At 32.2% G+C, this 6,608-nt stretch overlaps 1 long non-coding RNA gene across 1 annotated transcript; it reads right to left on the bottom strand.

Annotated features, from left to right (window-relative positions):
- Window positions 1-2,345: 2,345 nt before the first annotated feature.
- On the bottom strand, window positions 2,346-3,323 carry LOC129293510 (uncharacterized). Its single transcript, XR_008589170.1, has 2 exons — window positions 3,086-3,323; window positions 2,346-2,535 (listed from the first exon to the last, which is right to left on the bottom strand). It is a non-coding gene; the product is annotated as an uncharacterized LOC129293510 (long non-coding RNA).
- Window positions 3,324-6,608: the final 3,285 nt, after the last annotated feature.

Raw genomic sequence — 6,608 nt, forward strand, 5'->3', positions numbered from 1 at the left:
CTATGGAGGCGCCTGGGCAATTTGGTCTTACAATTTTAGGGATTCACCTCCGCTACTGCTCATTGCTCAAGAGATCTTGTGTTTTTTTTTTTTTTGGGCCCCATTGCCCATGACCATGAGATCTGCACCATCGTATTAAAATTTAAAGTTTTGAATTATATTATATTTTATATTTATTCAAATAAAAAAATATCAAAATTATCAAAAAATTTATAAATCTACTTACCAAGAAAGTCTAAATTTATTTTAAATGATTTAAATTTAATATAAAATTTTTTATAATTTTTATAAATTAATTATTTAGATTCGCATTAAATAATCTAGATTCAAAATCTTTAAATTACGTTATTTATAAATATTTTTTAAAAGTACAGTTAAAATATTATCTTTATTTTTAATATTATATTTATTAAAATAAAAGTTTATAAAAATTATAAAAGTTTGTAATATTAAATTGAATCATTTAAATTATATTTATACTGTCTAATTGATAATAGATATATTTATTAAAAAAATTATACATTTTTATTTTAATAAATATAAAATAAAAATAAAAAGGTATAAATTTGGACTAGCACCCTAAACGAAGACCGATTTTTAGTGCGTTTGGTTCCAGGTCTAGTACCTCGAAGGCGTGTAACGTTATTTCAACAGGGCTTAATTCTTCAGGAAAATTATCCGAAGGAATTTTTTTTGACCAATTGTTCATAGGAATTTAATACTGTTAAAATTAATTATAATTGATCATAAAAATGACAATTAAGATAACGGATCAAGGTAAGTGTAATTAACTATTATAATCATAGTATAAAATCTATCAGAAATGCCTTGAAATTAGCATGGGGGTACTGCACAAGTTACCAGGATACTCTTTTAAAAATAAGGCTGTTCAATTTTCAATTTCATAAAAAAAATGAAAAATGGAATTGAATTAAATTAAATCAATATAATTTAAAAAAAACCTTTACGTTTGAAGAATTATTACAATTTGCCAACAACGCCCTGTCAGACTTGCGGATATTCTGGCTTCAGTTTATCTTTATTTTATTTTTTTTTTCATTTTCTTGTTAAAAAAAAAGCTTTCTATCAAATAATGTGTCTTTGTCAGTAACTTTCAAATACAAGATGTGGTTCTAGAAAAAATACATGAGATTTAATTATGGGTAATTTAGTATTTTTAAAGTTACATTCTGGTGGTGCTCCTAGAAAATTACTATTTTTAATATCTTCTCTAATAAATATTGTTGACTCTAGGTCCTTTATTATGATTTTCCCTAATTCTTCTTAATATTGCCGGTCTCTTATAGATTAGGGGTGAATTAGCACCTGCAAAACTATGTTATAATTTGAAGTCTGTAAACTGAAGTTAGTATAAAAATTAGGGATGAAGATCATTCTTTTTCTAAACTATTTTTGAAGAACTGTTAGTTATTCTATACTAAAAAGTGAGACAATATCTTTCTAGCAATTTTTTTATGGACAAAATTGTTCTTCCTTCAAAGACCTAGCATTGTTGATGTAGAATATTTGATAGTTGTAGAGCTCACATATAATAATAGGAAGATATTTTAACTCATAATGACTACTTGATGAAGATCAAAGGGGTTAGAAGTGATAATAGCAGAGAAATGAATAGACTTGATTTTAACAGTGAAACGATGATAAAATGAGTCAAAAAGTCTTGTTGTTATTGCATGTGGGTCTGATAACTATTCCACGTTAATAAATAATAAAGAAAATGATGAAGTTCATGATGGAAGAACAATTTTGCTTTTTAAAAAAAAAATTATATAAGATTCTAAGTGCTTCTAAAAAATATTTAAAAGAAAAAATAGTATTTAATTCAAAAATTAGTTGGTTATATTTAATATATATATATATATATATATAAGGGTTAAGGTCTAATTTGACTCATGTACTTATATTTTAGGAACGTTAAGTATCTTATAATCTTAAATGGGGTAATTTTCTCCTTAAAGTTTTTTTTAGATCCAAAAGTGTCCTTATGTTATGAGGCCATTAACTTTGCCATTTTTTACTGATATGGCATATGCATGGGGTCTATGCACAATAATAAGTAAGACTTTAATTATGTCCTCTGGTGCTAATTTGTGTAACACCCTATAAATTTACAAACTGATTTTTCACAAATCATTAATTCAATAAATCATTTTTTTTCATTGAACCCTCATCATACCCTTATCATGGTAGAAAAATTTCTACCATGGTACATCCAAGACAATATACCACAAGTCTTAAAATATCTCAAAAAAAAACAATTAGAACATGAGGGACAGACAGGATCCTCATGGCATGATATTTAAATCAGGTCATGAATCAAGAGGGACAGATATAATCCTCTTGGTCATATAAATACTTTTAATAAAAAGGATTAGAGTTTACATGCTTCACAAAGAAGATATGTCCTAAGTTGGCACAAGATACATTGTATAATCCAAAATAAGAGGCAACGTAAAAGATGGTGTCTCATACACCATAGTTACACCTCTGGTGCTTTCTCGGCCGGACTCGCTCCTGTAAAAATGTTAACCACGGGGAATGAGACTTAAAAGTCCCAGTAACCAAAAATTAATATGTAATGATGCATGCGGATGTAACTAATCATGCGATTGCTAAGTGGGCACACAAAACATTTAACCGAACAATACTTTCAAACAAACCGAACAAGTATTTAATTTGCATGACTGCACCTTATATCCTCCTTTCGCCATGCTCGGACGCCAAATCACCCGGCCAAAGGTGAGTTGGACCAAGCGACACGCCACTCATTGGGTCCAATGAGGGCTTACCACGTGGTAATAATTAACCGAACAGAAATTCCCATTAACACCATACATTAAAATACCCTGACAAGTCATGCATCATTCAAATATCCAAACAGAAATATATCCGAACAATAATATCTCATCATGATAAACAAAAATAAATTTTTAACCCACTTGGCAATGATTTCACGGAAGTATATAACAGTATTTATTTTCAATAATTCATAATTTTTCCAAACAACAAAACAACACATAACCATTCACAAACACACCCATCACAACACATTAATAATGGTTACCTTGTGTCTTGAATAACAAGTTCCCCTTCACAACTCCTTTTTCACCACTATCTTTGTCAATATAATCTACATAATTATTTCACAATACTATATATTAATTTTACATTAAAATAAATAACTCTAATTTAAAGAGTTAGAAAGTCTTAGATCTATAGTCCATATTAACACTAATTTAAGATTTATGCCTCATTTAACTTCCCAAATTCTTTTCTAAAATTCTCGTACCCTAATGAACTATTTTTTTTATCCTCAATTCACTTCGAGTATCACAATTTCATCCTTCTATATTCTAAAAATTCATCCAAAAATAAATTAAAAATTTTAAAATTATCCTGAAGCCTCAAATTACCTTTCTATAACCTCAAAAATACCTATTCATACTTAAATAAATATTTAATAATCATAGCTTTATCCCTACGTCTCAGATTCCACATAAATTCAACCATATAGATCTAGATTTTAACTCAAAAATTCTTAAACATGAGTTTCAACCTTAAGAAAATATTCTATAATATTTTTTTATATCCCTAAGAATTTTAACCTATATTTTTAATCCATCATATCATTAGATTAACTATCCTATAGAAAAATTCTAATCAAAATATTTACTCTATCCTACAAAATAATCATATCACTAGAAAGCTAATATTATTTAGAAAATAACTACAAAATTAATTTTGTAATTAAATAAATTTTTAAATGCTAATCTAAACAGGAAAGTTAGAACATACCTGAAGAAAAAGAAAATAATCCCCCCTTGCGAGAAAACGCCGAGCAACGTGAGAGGAAGAGAGAAAAATAATATAAAAATGGGATTGGGCTAAAAGTTGCAATTTTCTCTAAATTGCATCTTAGCCTCTCATGCTTCCTAATGCACACACCCCCTCCTTTTTATACATGAAGGCACCTCTTCTCTTCCCTCATCTAACCAATGTGGGACTTAGAAACAACAACCTTCCACCCCCCTTTTTTTTTTGTTCCTTCTACCTTCTCTTTTTTTTTAACACATACATAAAAAAAATTATTTATGTATTATATCTTAACTAAATATTGCTTATGTGGTTTTAAATTTAAATTTTTAAATTCATAATTAAATACCTAACCATAATATTATTTCTAAATAACCTCAAATAATACAAATTCCTATTATTATCATTTTTTTTCTCAAAACCTAAATTCCACAATTTCTTTATTATATAAAAAAAAATCAGGATGTTACAATTCTCCCCTCCTTTTAGAAATTTTGTCCTCAAAATTTAATAGATAAGCATAGAAACTATGTACCTAAGCAAATAAATGTGGATAATCTCGCCTCATACTCTCCTCGGTTTCCCAAGTAGCATCACCTAGGGCTCCACCCTTCCAAATCACCTTCACGAGTTGGATGGTCTTATTGCGCAGTTGTTTGTCCTTAAAGTCCTCAATTCGCTCCGGTTCGGATCTAAAGGTCAAATTCTCCCTCAATTCTACTTCTTCAGGTTCAATAACATGGGAGGGATCCGGGTTGTACTTCTTCAACTGTGATACGTGAAATACATTATGGATACCTGCAATCTGTGGAGGTAATGCAACTCTATATGCAGCAGATCCAATTCGCTCTAAGATCTCATATGGGCCCATAAATCTAGGTGTCAACTTTTTTGCCTTAATGGATCTACCAATGCCTGTCACTGGAGAAACCTTCAAAAATACATGATCTCCTACTTCAAACTCTAACGGCCGTCTCCTCTTATCAGCATAGCTCTTCTGTCGGCTCTGAGCGGTTAGCAATTTTTGCTTAATCATTGCAATCTTCTGGGTGGTCTGCTCTACAATTTCTGGACCAATGATACTCCTCTCACTTAATTCTGTCTAACACAAAGGCGATCTACACTTCCTTCCATACAAGGCCTCATAAGGCGCCATCCCAATACTAGAATGATAGCTGTTATTATAAGCAAATTCAGCTAATGGCAAATGATTATCCCAACTACCTGGTAGTTCAATGGCACAAGCTCTCAACATGTCCTCCAAAGTCTGGATCGTCCTCTCTGTTTGTCCATCTGTTTGGGGGTGGTATGCAGTGCTAAAACTCAGTCTGGTACCCATAGCCTTCTGTAGCGCACCCCAAAAGTTTGAAGTGAACTTGGGTCACGATCTGACACAATTCTAGAGGGTATACCATGAAGTCTAACTATCTCCTTAATGTATATCTCAGCAAATTTCTCTAATGTAGAGGTAAACTTGATCGCCAAAAAGTGAGCTGATTTGGTGAGTCGGTCTACTATCACCCAAATAGCATCCTTACTCGAGGGTGTTCTTGGCAGTCCAGTGATGAAATCTATGGAAATATCATCCCATTTCTACTTTGGAATATCTAACGGTTGCAGTGTTCCAGCTGGCTTCTGATGTTCTATCTTTATCTTTGACACGTTAAACATCTAAAAACAAATTCAGTTACATCTTTCTTCATTCCTGGCCACCACCAATCTCGCTTCAAATCATGGTACATTTTAGTTATATCGGGATGAATTGTATATTTGCTCCTATGAGCTTCTTCTAAAAGGATATTCCTCAATCTTGGATCATTAGGTACACAAACTCTACCTTTATACTTCATCACTGTGTCCTCAGAGATGGTAAAATTTGGGGCCTTACCTACCACTATCTCCTTCCTTATATTCCTTAAGTAGTCATCACTCTGCTGTGAGACTCTGAGATCTTCCCAGAATTTGCTCTCAAAGTCTGCTACCTGGAGTGCGGCCATTTGATGTTCAATCACATCTACTGGAACATCATGAAAACTGTTCCACAAATGATATTCATGAACCATCAAATGTGCAGCATGAATAGTCTTTCTACTTAAGGCGTCAGCTACCACGTTAGCCTTACCCGGATGGTAATGTAATTCAAAGTCATAATCCTTCAGAAATTCCATCCATCGTTGCTGCCTCATATTAAGCTCTTTTTGATCAAATAAATACTTCAGGCTCTTATGGTCACTGAAGATTTGAAACTTAGATCCATACAAGTAGTGTCTCCATATCTTCAGAGCAAACACAACTGCAGCTAACTCCAAATCATGAGTAGGGTAATTTTCCTCGTGTGGTCTCAACTGTCTAGAGGAATAGGCAACCACTCGGTCATTTTGCATCAAAACACATCCTAAACCCTTTAAAGAAGCATCAGTGTACAGAGTGTACGGCACCACAGGGTTAGGAATAGTCAATACTGGAGTAGTGGTTAACCTCTTTTTCAATTCTTGGAAAGCAGCTTCACATTTGTCAGTCCAAATAAATGGGGCATCCTTCTTAGTCAGCTTAGTTAAGGGCATCGCAATTTGCGAAAATCCCTTAATAAAGCGACGATAATAACCTGCTAAACCTAAAAAGCTTCATATCTCTGTAACAGATTTTGGCTGTTCCCACTTCATCACTGCATCAATCTTGCTAGGATCCACCGCAACTCCATCTCTGGACACAACATGGCCCAAAAACTTTACTTCTTGGAGCCAAAATTCACACTTGTTTAATTTGGCATAAAG

Source organism: Prosopis cineraria, unplaced genomic scaffold (assembly GCF_029017545.1).
Source record: "Prosopis cineraria cultivar Desert tree isolate PC_DT_omini unplaced genomic scaffold, ASM2901754v1 PC1, whole genome shotgun sequence".
In the NCBI taxonomy this organism is placed as follows: Eukaryota; Viridiplantae; Streptophyta; class Magnoliopsida; order Fabales; family Fabaceae; genus Prosopis; species Prosopis cineraria.